Source organism: Sciurus carolinensis, chromosome 9, assembly GCF_902686445.1.
Source record: "Sciurus carolinensis chromosome 9, mSciCar1.2, whole genome shotgun sequence".
NCBI classification, from domain to species: Eukaryota; Metazoa; Chordata; class Mammalia; order Rodentia; family Sciuridae; genus Sciurus; species Sciurus carolinensis.
Window position 1 is genome coordinate 103,683,565 of NC_062221.1, and position 14,915 is coordinate 103,698,479.

General features: G+C 34.5%; 1 protein-coding gene across 3 annotated transcripts in view; it reads right to left on the bottom strand.

Annotated features, from left to right (window-relative positions):
- The window catches only part of Cadm2 (cell adhesion molecule 2), a 1,011,411-nt gene that overhangs the window by 432,428 nt on the left and 564,068 nt on the right, over window positions 1–14,915 (bottom strand). The window lies entirely within an intron of this gene.

A 14,915-nucleotide genomic window follows, 5' to 3' on the forward strand; every position in this document is an offset into this window, starting at 1 on the left:
ATCTCAAAACGATATGGTAAAGTGTCTGCCTGTTGCTGTCCTAGGGTTGGGGATGAGTGGTGTGTCCTCTGATCTATTGTTTAGAACACACTGATTTGTGCTTCTAGTTTTGTCGTGAAACCACTCTGTAATTATTAGTGTATCTTACACTGCAGACTTCTTATGTTTAGCACATGACAGGTAAAAGGGGGAAAGGTATAGAGAAGTTTCTATAAATCCTATAATTTAGAGTAAGATTTTTCAGTGGAACAGAAGCCCTGATTTGGGGAGAATAAACACAGTGTGTGTTTTTCAAACAGAATATATATGGTTTTCTTAAAAACGTCCTCTAGTTTTCTGATTATATATAGAAACATTTGCAAAAAAATAATTATAGGATATTTAAGACACTATTTTCAAAAGCAAAACAGCAATAAGAAGAGACTTTGCAGATTACAGGGTTGACCTTAAGGCATTTAAAATTGGTTTTTAAACAATAAAATATTAGAGAAACAACAAATACTGTCCTTTAAATGCAACTAAAAAACCCTCAGATGTAAGCAACTGTACTTGATGAAGTATGAATCCACAATGAAAAATGGAAAACCCATTGTGAATCAGCAGAAACAGAAAAACACCTGATAAAACAACCCCAAATGATACATGTATTTTATTATCTAAACAGAACGTTTACCAGTTCATTCATAGAGAAAAATGCTTTTTCTAGTCTTGTTACCTAGGAGAATTTTGTCCAGTGACTCTTTTGGTGAACTAACAGTAAGATTTTTTGTCCCCAATAGTATTCAATTTGTTTCTATCTCCTTTCAGTGGCTTTTGGTGAACTGTACCGTCTTATTATAAAGAGAACAGGGGGTGTTTTTCAAATGAACAGAGAATAGAGTGTGTTGTAGTCTATTTAATAATTGTCTGAAAACTGGGGCTAATAATTGGTTGGAGGCTGAATGAATGCATTAAATCATATATTTCCCAAACATTTGTTTTGGGGAAAACATATTCTTTTGGAAGAAAATGTGGAAATTGCAATAGAATTTCAACTCCTCAATTTGAAAAGTTAGAACAGTAAACAAAAATGCATAATGCTCTGCCATTATAGTTTATTTTAAGAACCAAATACTTTAAACAGAGAAAATCTGGTTACAAAAAGTATGTATGTGTGTGTGGGCACATTGACAGGGAAACTCAACATTTCTGCATTTAAAAACTATCAAGTTTAGGAATGTGATATTACCTATATAGCATAATACAAATTTGATGTGTCCAGCAAGTGCCAAACAAGTCTTCAACCTGAGCCCTTTCTCAGTTTTGAGGACTGTATACCTGTAGTTCTAAGGTATTGCCACTAGATGGAAGCCATGTCTACTTCTTTGGTGAAAAATTGAAAAGCAGAGAAAATTTTCTCTAAGGAATCAACTTTGTTGAAATGACATACATTTAATATTCAAATAACTAGTTTTTATAATATATAAATTATTTTTAAAACAAAACTGACAGTCTACAAGAATAACACTAAGAATTTTCGTAGCATTCATTATTTATATAGAATGCAAAACCATTTATTTACTGAGTTTTTTTATTTATTTAGTTTTTTCCAAACAATTTTCATGATTTGTTTTAAAACTTACTACACTCCTGTATGAAATAGACTGTTATTCTTATGTTATGGAATGAGGTAACAGATTCATAGAGGTCGAAAAAGTTCAGAGCCCTCACTATTTTGACTTCTGTTTACTTGGTGTCTTCTCTGGTCTTAAAATTTGTACCACACTGAGTAATTTGCAGTATCCTGAATGTTCTCATCTTTTATATATCTGCACACAGTCTTTTTAAAATCTACCTAGGATATATTCTTATCACCGTCTCTTTTTCTTTCTCTCACCCAACAGTTTAACATGATATCATATGTGTGTCATATCAAATCACATTTTTTACAGATCATCTGCCCATAAAGCTATTAAACTGTGATTTATAGTGTACTCTTATGCCATCCCTTTCATAATAATGCTATCAAGTATGCAATTAAATTTTTCTGTACCAGGTTAAAAGGTAGAGTCTTCTATCTTCTTTATTTTTTGTGGAAAACTTCCATAGTATTATTAGACATTCAAACTACTTATTCAAGCAACTTATTTGTACATGCATAATGGAAATTACAGAAATAGCTCCATTTAAGGAGGAAACTGGATACAGATCTCCATACTCCTTTCTTCCTCACTCTCTTTCAGTCTCAAGTTGGTCACTATTAAAAACTAAAATATGAGGCTCTTTCCACGGGGCGATCCAAGATGGTGGACTAGAGGGTGACTGCATCCCCAGTCGCTCCAGAACCCAGGACTCAAGAAGGGGAGGCATTGAGAGACTTGGACAAAATAGAGTCACGGGGTGAGTCTCCCCCACAGGGCAAAACTTGACCTGGGCGCCAGGCACAGATAGGGGTGGCTTATCATAGCAGGGTCGGGCAGCTAGAGTCTTCCCAAGGTAGGCTTCCACACTCCGGTGGTGAGCTCCCCCCACACGGCCAGCTGCACGGTGCAGGCCCCCAGTGAGAGCCTTTCCGCACAGAGCCAGCTCCAAGCCCTGGAACCAGTAGGGGCTAGGGGCAGCTTTCTTCGGAAGCACTGCATTATCAAGTTCCTCCAAGACTTCAGGCTACTGAAGGCTGGGAGGTGATACACTGGAAATCTACTGGGACACTATAAGCCAATAGAGGAAATCTGCAATATCTCAGGGTCCCACTGACATCTGACCAATATGAGAAAACAAGGGAAGAAAATGTCCCAAACAAACCTAGATACTACATCAATAAAACCTAATGACAGCACAGCAGAAGAAATATCAGAAAGGGAGTTCAGAATGTACATAATTAAAACAATCAGAGAAGCAAATGAGGAGATGAAAGAGCAAATGCAGGCATTGAAGGAGGAGATGAAAGAGCAAATGCAGGCATTAAATGATCGCACCAATCAACAGTTAAAAGACCAAATATGGGAAGCAAGAGATCATTTCAATAAAGAGTTAGAGATACTGAAAAAAAAAAAAAACTGAAATACTTGAAATGAAGGAAACAATAAACCAAGTTAAAAACTCCATAGAAAGCATAACCAATAGGGTAGAACACCTGGAAGACAGAACCTCAGACATTGAAGACAAAATATTTAATCTTGAAAACAAAGTTGGCCAAACAGAGAAGATGGTAAGAAATCATGAACAGAATCTACAAGAATTATGGGATATCATGAAAAGGCCAAATTTGAGAATTATTGGGATTGAGGAAGCCTTAGAGAAACAAACCAAAGGAATGAACAATCTATTCAATGAAATAATATCAGAAAATTTCCCAAATCTGAAGAATGAAATGGAAAACCAAGTATAAGAGGCTTATAGAACTCCAAATATACAAAATTACAACAGACCCACACCAAGGCACATTATTATGAAGATACCTAACATACAAAATAAAGACAGAATTTTAAACGCCGCGAGAGAAAAGAATCAAATTACATTCAGAGGGAAACCAATAAGAATATCAGCAGATTTTTCAATCCAGACCCTAAAAGCTAGAAGGGACTAGAACAACATTTACCAAGCCCTGAAAGAAAATGGATGCCAACCAAGAATCCTATACTCAGCAAAACTTACCTTCAAATTTGACGATGAAATAAGATCCTTCCATGATAAACAAAAGCTAAAGGAATTTACAAAAAGAAAGCCAGCATCACAGAACATTCTCAGCAAAATATTCCATGAGGAAGAGATGAAAAACAACGATGCAAATCAGCAACAGGAGGCGCTAGCCTAAAGGAATAGCCAAATAAAGGAGAAACCAAATCATGTCAAAAACAAATATGAGTCAAATGACTGGGAATACAAATCATATCACAATAATAACCCTGAATGTTAATGGCCTGAACTCATCAATCAAAAGACATCGACTGGCAGATTGGATTAAAAAGAAAAATCCAACAATATGCTGCCTGCAAGAGACTCATCTCATAGAAAAAGATACCCATAGACTAAAGGTGAAAGGATGGGGAAAAACATACCATGCACACGGACACAGCAAAAAAGCTGGAGTATCCATCCTCATTTCAGATAATGTGTACTTCAAGCCAAAACTAGTCAGAAGGGATAAAGAAGGACATTACATGCTGCTTAAGGGAAGCATAAATCAACAAGACATAACAATCATAAATATCTATGCCCCGAACATTGGCTCATCCACGTACATCAAACAAATCCTTCTCAATTCCAGAAATCAAATAGACCACAGCACAATAATACTAGGCGATTTTAACACACCTCTCTCACCACTGGATAGATTGTCCAAACAAAAATTGAATAAAGAAACCATAGATCTCAATAACACAATCAACAATTTAGACTTAACAGACATATATAGAATATACCATCCAACAAAGAACGAATACACTTTCTTCTCAGCAGCACATGGATCCTTCTCTAAAATAGACCATATTTTATGCCACAAAACTACTGTTAGCAAATACAAGAAGATAGAGATACTACCTTGTAATCTATCAAATCATAATGGATTGAAATTAGAAATAAATGACAGAATAAAAAACAGAAACTTCTTCAATACCTGGAGATTAAATAATACACTATTATATGATGAATGGATAACAGAAGACATCAGGAGGGAAATAAAAAAATTCTTAGACGCAAACGAGAACAAAGACACATCATATCAAAATCTCTGGGACACTATGAAAGCAGTACTTAGAGAAAGATTTATTTCATGGGGCGCATTCAAAAAAAGAAGTAGAAATCAACAAATAAACCTCTTAACACTACAGCTCAAAGCCCTAGAAAAAGAAGAGCAGACCAATACCAAAAGTAGTAGAAGACAGGAAATAGTTAAAATCAGAGCCGAAATCAACGAAATTGAAACAAAAGAAACAATTGGAAAAATTAACAAAATAAATAGTTGGTTCTTTGAAAAAATAAACAAAATTGATAAACCCTTAGCCACACTAACAAAGAGAAAGAGGGAGAAAACTCAAATTACTAAAATTCGGAATGAACAAGGAAACATCACAACAGACACGACTGAAATACAAAACATAATTAGAAGCTATTTTGAAAATCTATACTCCAACAAAACAGAAAACCTCGAAGACATCAACAAATTTCTAGAGACATATGAATTACCTAAACTGAACGGGGAGGACATACACAACTTAAATAAACCAATTTCAAGCAATGAAATAGAAGAGGTCATCAAAAACCTACCAACAAAGAAAAGTCCGGGACCAGATGGGTTCTCAGCCGAGTTCTACAAAACCTTTAAAGAAGAGCTCATTCCAATACTCCTCAAAGTATTTCATGAAATAGAAGAGGAGGGAACCCTCCCGAACTCGTTCTATGAAGCCAATATCACCCTAAACCAGACAGAGACACATCAAGGAAAGAACATTTCAGACCAATATCCTTAATGAACATTGACGCAAAAATTCTAAACAAAATTTTAGCAAATCGCATACAAATATATATTAAAAAGATAGTGCACCACGATCAAGTGGGTTTTATCCCAGGGATGCAAGGTTGGTTCAACATTCGGAAATCAATAAATGTCATTCACCATATCAACAGACTTAAAGTTAAGAATCACATGATTATTTCAATAGATGCAGAAAAAGCATTCGATAAAATACAGCACCCCTTCATGCTCAAAACACTAGAAAAAATTGGGGTAGTGGGAACATTCCTTAACATCATAAAGGCCATCTACGCTAAGCCCACGGCCAATATCATTCTAAATGGTGAAAAACTGAAAACGTTCCCCCTAAAAACTGGAACAAGGCAGGGATGCCCTCTTTCACCACTTCTATTCAACATCGTCCTTGAGACTCTAGCCAGAGCAATTAGACAAACCAAAGAAATTAAAGGGATACGAATTGGAAAAGAAGAACTCAAACTATCCCTGTTCACTGACGACATGATTATATATTTAGAGGAACCTGGATATTCCACCAGAAAACTTTTAGAACTCATAAGTGATTTCAGTAAAGTAGCAGGTTACAAGATCAATGCTCATAAATCCAATGCATTTTTGTACATAAGTGATGAATCCTCACAAAGAGAAATTAGGAAAACTACCCCATTCACAAGAGCATCGAAAAAAATAAAATACTTGGGAATCAATCTCACAAAAGAGGTGAAAGACCTCTACAATGAGAACTACAGAACACTAAAGAAAGAAATTAAAGAAAACCTTAGAAGATGGAAAGATCTCCCATGTTCTTGGATAGGCAGAATTAATATTGTCAAAATGGCCATACTACCTAAAGTGCTATACAGATTCAATGCAATTCCAATTAAAATCCCAATGATGTACCTTGCAGAAATAGAGCAAGCAATTATGAAATTCATCTGGAAGAATAAAAAACCTAGAATAGCTAAAGCAATCCTAAGTAGCAAGAACGAAGCAGGGGGTATTGCAATACCAGATCTTCAACTCTACTACAAAGCAATAGTAACAAAAACAGCATGGTATTGGTACCAAAATAGACAGGTAGATCAATGGTGCAGAATAGAGGACATGGACACAAACCCAAATAAATACAATTTTCTCATACTAGATAAAGGTGCCAAAAATATGCAATGGAGAAAAGATAGCCTCTTCAACAAATGGTGCTGGGAAAACTGGAAAACCATATGCAACAGAATGAAATTAAACCCCTATCTCTCACCCTACACAAAACCCAACTCAAAATGGATCAAGGACCTCAGAATCAGACCAGAGACCCTGCATCTTATAGAAGAAAAAGTAGGTCCAAATCTTCAACTTGTTGGCTTAGGATCAGACTTCCTTAATAGGACTCCCATAGCACAAGAAATAAAAGCAAGAATCAACAACTGGGATAGATTCAAACTAAAAAGCTTTCTCTCATCAAAGGAAACTATCAGCAATGTGAAGAGAGAGCCTACAGAGTGGGAGAGTATCTTTGCCACTCATACTTCAGATAGAGCACTAATTTCCAGAATCTATAAAGAACTCAAAAAACTCTACAGGAAGAATACAAATAATCCAATCAACAAATGGGCTAAGAAAATGAACAGACACTTCACAGAAGAAGATGTACAAGTAATCACCAGATATATGAAAAAATGTTCAACATCCCTAGTAATAAGGGAAATACAAATCAAAACTACCCTAAGATTTCATCTCACCCCAATTAGAATGGCGATTATCAAGAACACAAGCAACAATAGGTGTTGGCGAGGATGTGGTGAAAAAGGAACACTCATACATTGCTGGTGGGGCTGCAAATTAGTGTAGCCACTCTGGAAAGCAGTATGGAGATTCCTCAGAAAGCTTGGAATGGAAACACCATTTGACCCAGCTATCCCACTCCTTGGCCTATACCCAAAGGACTTAAAATCCGCATACTACAGAGATACAGCCACATCAATGTTCATTGCTGCTCAATTCACCATAGCCAGATTGTGGAACCAACCTAGATGCCCATCAGTTGATGAATGGATAAAGAAAATGTGGCATATATATGCAATGGAATATTACTCTGCAATGAAGAATGATAAAATTATGGCATTTGCCGGCAAATGGATGAAATTGGAGAATATCATGCTAAGTGAGATAAGCCAATCTCAAAAAACTAAAGGACGAATGATCTCGCTGATAAGCGGATGAGGACATATATTGGGGGGTGGGAGGGGTTAGCATTAGGTTTAGGGTTAGGTTTAGGGTTAGGGATAAGGAGTGTGGTAAGAATGAAGGAAAGAAGGACTGTATAGAGGGAAAAGAGGGGTGGGAGGGGTGGGGGGAAGGGAAAAAAAATGAATCAAACATCATTGCCCTATGTAAACGTGTGATTACACAAATAGTATGCCTTGACTCCATGTACAAATAGAGAAACAACATGTATCCCATTTGTATACAATAATAATAAAAAATAAATAAAATAAAAAAATAAAAACTAAAATATGCTTACAGAAAGTAATTTTAAACAGAAAGGGGTGTTTCTAAGTGCCTTCTTATGTAATAGCTACTGTGCTATGTTGGGGTGGGGATATAGCTGTGAAAAAAAGGAACTGCTCACTCACCCATTCAGTAATTGTCACCCAAACATTGGGTTAAGTGAGAAATTTTTAAAGAAAAATAATATCAGACATTTAGAGTTGGTCTAAAAAGACTCTACTCACATTTACTAAATATCTTTTCAAGTTTAGAAAATTGTGACTTCTCAATAATTGAAAGCAAGAAATATGCAAAGATGAATAAAGCCCTTTGTTACTAAGGTACTAATGGGAAAGATAATTTTGTAAAAATGCTTCAACTTATCTGGGAGAAACAGAGTTTCAGTAGTTAAAGATGTTTCCATGTCAGTTTGTCCTGTGTAGTTTGAAATGTGGGAGAGGTCACTAAGCACAAGTTTACACATTATAGACCATTTGGGATGGAACGTGGAATCAGCAACATCTGACTCATAAATCTTCTTATGACTGTTAATTGTAAAAATAGATAATAGTACTTGCTTCCAACAAGAAGACATGCACATTTGTCATAATTCCTGTCTTATGACATACTTTCACCCATCGCTAATTCCCTTTCTATTGATTTCTGAGGAACACATTTTCCCTTCATTATACAGCCTAATCTAACTATGCATATGTCCACAGCCATATCACCCTGAACTTGCCTTATCTCATCTAAATATGTACATCAGTTTCTCTCTTTTCACTTATTAAGTTTGTTGTCATTGTTCTCGAGACAATAAAGGAGACAAATATATAAGACAGCCAATAAAATGTGTTATGTTATTATTATAGTGTAGAATGCTTGCCAAAATCCTCTTACCTACCCCACTTTGGTGGATTTGTCCACATGTATATATGCCATGGTCTCTACCTTATTCTTCAGCAAAGTTATCTGCTGTGATGAATTAGCCAATTTCTAATTTAACAGCATTTATTCCAGGAAAGTTACTAAACAAGAAGGAAAATAATGTTCTTATATTCTTGAATCAGTTTTCTTGAAATGGGATCACAGCACCACACTGTATTTTGGGGTTTTATTTCTTGCTCCATTTATAAATTGAGACTGATGATATAATGTCACATAGAAACATAAGATTCCATTTACTAGAAAATTATTAGGCAACACAACTATCCCCAAATGTTAAAGTCACCTAGCAAACGAACTTAATAAATTAACAAAACCATAAAATTCTGTTGGTGTTAAGAGAAGTACAGTCACATAAAATTCAAACTACAGCAAATCTGGCAGAGTTCCTACAGCAAAATCTGCCTATAGTTCAGGAGTTGAGTAAATAAAGTGGGAATTTGATATGAAATCACTTATTGCCTGCCTACACCATCATTTTGGATGTTTAATATCTTAAAACATCATCCTACACATTGCAAGAACAGGGAACTTTGTGGGGCAAGGGAAGTAATTTAATTAAAACAAGATCAAAACTGAACTAATAATTGACATTACTCAATAAGAAAGACAAAAATACTAATAAAACAAACACTGGGGTTTCACATGCTAAGGATGTGGAATTGTATGTTTCGTAGATATTTATTTTCATATATTTAGAATTTAATCATGTTATTTAAATTTACATTAATTGTAACCAACTCAAGAGATAAAGAACTCTTAAAATGTAGAAGTAGCTCAGTGATAGAGTGCTAGTCCAGCATGCATGAGACCCTATGTTCAATCCCCAGTCTTAGAAAAAAAAATTATAAAAAGAAAAAGAGTTGTAAATACTTTAAATCAAAGCACTACAAATTTAAATCTGTCAAGAGGAACTGTAATAGGAGTGTAATAGGGCTAGTTTCTTTCAGTGCTAAGTGTATGATCAATTTTACTTGAATAGGTGTGTATTAGATATTTTAGATAAGAGGAAAACCACTAGTTTTGTTTCACCTTTAAAGTACAACCAAAGAAGCAAAGTACAAAAAAAAAAAAAAAAAAAAGTAAGGAGGACTATATTATAGATAACTGCTACTTTCAATTCTCTTGATATATTTGTGTAAGCCAGCACGACCCCTTGAATAAAAGCCCAGATATGCACAGGATCTCTAGAAAAGACTAATGGCAATTCTCATTTTTTCTGGGAACTTAAAAGATGTAGAATTTCAAGACCTTGAGTCAACCTCTTGGTTTACTTAAGAAATCACAGAAGACAGAAGCAGCAATTAAAACTGAAATAGAAATGTAAAATTAAAAACCAAATGGAAATAAAAATGTACCTTAAATGGAAAAGTATTAAGTATTTCAGATTTGCAGAGTAGTGGTATTTTTAAAATTTTGGCAAAATATACTTAATGTAAAATTTATCATTTTCATTGTGGCATTAAACATATTCATATTGTTATGCAATGCATTCTCTCTTAAAACAGCTGGATTTTAATGTTAATAACTATAGGGCATAAATCTTAGAAACAAGAGCTGCCAGAAGAAGTTAGTTCCTAGGGTAAGTAAGCCCCAACATGGCTGTTCCTGTGACATGGCTGTTCATCGTGTTTCAAGACTGGAGGTAGGGCTGGGGAGATAGCTCGGTTGGTAAAGTGCTTGCTGAACAAGCACAGGGCCCTGGGTTCGATCCCCAGCACCGCAAAAAAAAAAAAAAAAGACTGGAGGTAGTTCAGCTAGAAGGCCTAATACTTTGCAGCTTGTGTTCCTCTATTGATACTCTCAAGACATTCTGATTGATTTTAAAGATTTACATTTTCTTTTTTCTACACTTTAACTATGGAATTTTAGTATGATATGTAATGGATTTATTTTCAGAGCATGAAATCCTATATGCTTATTCCAGTGTGTGCTCAACAAAATAATTTCAACACACGTAATTGTTTATCTGATTCCCTACAAACCAGAGAAATAAAGTGAAGGATTCTTTCAAATCTAGAATGAAACACTTAAATATTATAAATTATACGAAAGGAAGAGAAAAATATAAGAGAAGCATACTCATCTACCAATTCACGACTTTTAAAAACAAGAAAACTATTTTAGGATGAAAAGAAATAACTCACCTAAGGAATAACTGTCTTCTAAATGTGGACTTAGAGATATGTGAACCATATATTAAATAAATACTCCATTGAAGAGTTATGACATATGAAGAAAAAAACATTCTACAGAGATATAAGGTACATAGCTCAAAGTTTTATATGTACATGTATCTTACATAAGCCAGCTGGGAGAGCAACCTGTTGCTCTAAGAGCTGGACAAGGATTCACTAGCCATTATGAACAAAGGCAATTATCTGTGTTATGGTGTTCTTAATTGCAGCTTGTATCATGCCAATTTGTTCATACCTCATGGAGTTCTTCTGTTTATGCTCATTGAATAGCACTGTTTATAACTGCACATAGAGTTGTTTGGCTTTATAACTTGTACATGCATCTTGCCAATTTGTTCATCTAGGAGGAAAAAATACTTTGAAATATAATTTGAGGCAAATTTTAGGCTATTTGCATTAACTATCTAAAGAAGGGTTTAGAGTATTTTAAGAGACTGACATTTAGAGTATATAATCTTTCATGTAGGAAGTTTCATCTTTGTCTCCTGAGGCTTCTGTTTACATTTGGAGGAAACTAAAATGTGACATTTGCTAATAGTGTCTGCTGAAGGAATGCTGCATCTTCAGGGTACTTCTAAGACATAAATTATGGCAATTAATGAAATAAATCTAACCATTTCAGAGCACAAAGCTGTTTATTTTTAAAGGAAACTCATTACATTTGATGTATGCCAATTTTTCCTCCCTAAAAATAGTATGTCTACATTTCAGAAATCCTCATCTCCCTTTGTGAATCAGAACTCTACACTCCCATGTGACTAAAAAGTGCAGGTTTTAAATTACCAGTTACTATAGGTGTCAACATGGAGAAGATAATCTGTGTAAATCTCTCCTTGGCTCAAAGGCAGGGATAACAAAGCAATCCTATCTTCTAAATATCCAATAAGATTATATGTTGGAAATTTTGGGGTATAATTTTACAGAAATACAGATAGAAATTCAAAAATTTAGGATTATTTGACATTTATATCACTCCCCGACCCTTCTTCCATCTTTATATTTAAAATATTTTTGTGTTAGCATAATGCATTGTTGGTGAGGGAAAGGCAGGGTGTGAGCAGAGCTCATATCCACAGAGTTCAAAGCTCCTGAGAGAGACAAGAGCACAAGCAATCACAGCTCACTCTGTTCAGTGACATATGAATGATGCAAGTCGAATACATTTTAGTGTACAGGAAACATATAGAGCAAGAAAGAGACAGCAGAGCAAGCAGAGTGATAAGGATAAAAAAATGTTTGCAATATTCAGAATGTCTATATGTGATTTTAAGGCATTTGTACTTCTTATGAGATGGTGAAGGCATCACAGCTTTTCATTTTAAACAAACTTTTCAATTTGAAATATAGTAATTATAGGTTCACACACAGTCTTAAGAAAAAATTCAGAGATCCTATGAGTCCTTTGTCCAGGTTTCCCCCTTGATAACATCTTGCAAAACTAGGGTACAATATCACAACTCAAATATTTACACTGATGCTATGAAACCCAAAAAAAATTTCATCATCACAGAATCTCTGGTGTTGCCCCTTCATAACCTCCCCCCCCAGACCTCCATCCTGATACCTGGCTATCAATAAAATTTTATATATGAATTCATAGTGTGTGTAAATTCTAGAATTGTTTTTTTTAACCCATTCAGTTGATTTGTGATCCATCTAAGTATAGATGTATCAGTAGTTTATTTTAAATTTTTATCATTGACTAGTACTCCACAGTAGCAATAAACTACCATATATTTAATCATTTAGCCACTGAAAGATGTATGGGTTGTTTCCAGTTTTGGGCTATTACAGATAAAATTCTGAGAACAGTTATTTACTGTTATTTGTAAAAGTATGTATTTGTTTATCCAAAATAAACATCAAATGAAGCAATTACACAATTGTATTTTAGCTGCATGTTTAGCTTTGTAAGAGTCTACCAAGCTGATTTGAAAACTACACATTCTATATTCCTTTCAGAAAAATACAAGTGGTTCAATCTCTATCTTTGCCAGCACTATTTTTATTATTACTTTTTTGGGTTTAAACATTGTGTAGTGCCACAAATTTTGCATAGTAAATAATTTTATTAGATCACTTTTTTACTAAAAAATTGCAATGGTAACAAAATAAAAGAAGAAATGAAATGGGAAAAGTTTTAATCAGCAATGTTGATGTTACTTCAGTGACTTAGGTTAGAGAGAAAGACCTGATTTGAGGTAAGAGCAATGAGGATTGAAAGGAATTTCAGAGTGTATCTTAGTCTTCCAAAAGTATAATTCAGTATTTCTAGACAATTCTAGATTGGCAAAGTAGAACTGGATGACTAATTCAAATTCAAAGGGCATGTCTTGTAATGTCTAGTTGGCGAGTATCCTTCCTATATGCAAGCATCTAATTTTCTATGACACGGTTTGGAGATGCATCTGTTATTCAGAGCACAACAACATAACACAAATGCTTAGTGATTATCTTTAAGATAGCTCACTTTTAAGAGTGAAGTTTAAATACTTGACAGATTAATCTGAAAACTCAAGATAGTCATTGATAAAATAAAAACAACTCCTGATATATGTATTTTTCAGCATATATATATATATATATATATATATATTTATTTATTTAGCAATATGCCTGTCTGCTCTCTAACTCACAGATATCTGCCCTGTCCAGTTTTCTTCACTAGGGGGCCAATTTTATAGTACCAGCAGAAGCCTAAATCAATATGAGCAAACAGTGATATGTGGAAATTGAAGCTACCAGGGAGAACACTGAATATTACAGAGGAAATGTACTTGACCCTCCCTCCATATCCCTGAGTTCTGTATCCATGTGCTCAGCTAACCACAAATGAAAATATTTGGAAAAAAACTATCTGTGCTGATCATATATGCGCTTTTCTTGTTATCATTCCCTAAATGATATAATTACTATTTATATAGGACTTACATTATTTTAGGTATTATAAGTCATTTAGAGATGATTTAAAGTATATTAGAAGAAGTACATAGGTTTTATTCAAGTACCACATCATTTTAATTAAGGGACTTGAACATCCGCAGATTAGGGATTCCAAGGGTATTTGGGGACCAACCCCCGCTTTGATACTGAGGGGAAATTGTAGTTTATAAAACTCAAGTATTAAGTTTATGAAACTCTAGTAAGTAGGAATCAAGGTGAAGAATTCAAGGGAATAAAATCACCCTTTAAGAAGGTGAACTAATAGGTTTCCTCAATGCAAACTACGGTACCTGTTTTTGGTTTCAGTTTTCTAGATACACAGAGCAATAGTATATATATGGGAGTGTTAAAGGTCTCTACACTCTAATGTGAGTTTTTTCAGGCATACAGTATTTTTGGGAGCACAAGTATAGGTAGAATTTTCTAAAACTGATTTTGAGACTTAAATTAGAGTATTGGAAAATACATAACCTAACATAGTGATTGGATATACCCTACATTATTAGAGATGGTTGTCTTATTATCTAAGGGAAAAATATAGAATTCTAGCTTCTTCCATTACAGATGCAATCTATTGCCACAAATCTGAAAATCAATAAAACTTGTTTGGGGAGAGTAAACGATTACCTGATAATTTATCTCCTACACCATCTTCCAGGGAAAGTATTAAGAAGATTGTGTGTGAATCTAATCAGGTGTGGAGTGCTACCGAAAAGTAAGAGTTGCTCAGAAAGGGGAAACTCAAATGAAAATATTTACAGAACTATCTGGGAACTTTTTATTTCTATATAATACACACTAAATACTAGCAGCATTATTATTGTTATCCTTACCTTTATTAATTGTGCAAAACTTCAGATAAAGTGTGATCTCATAAATGGAGCTGCTGATGA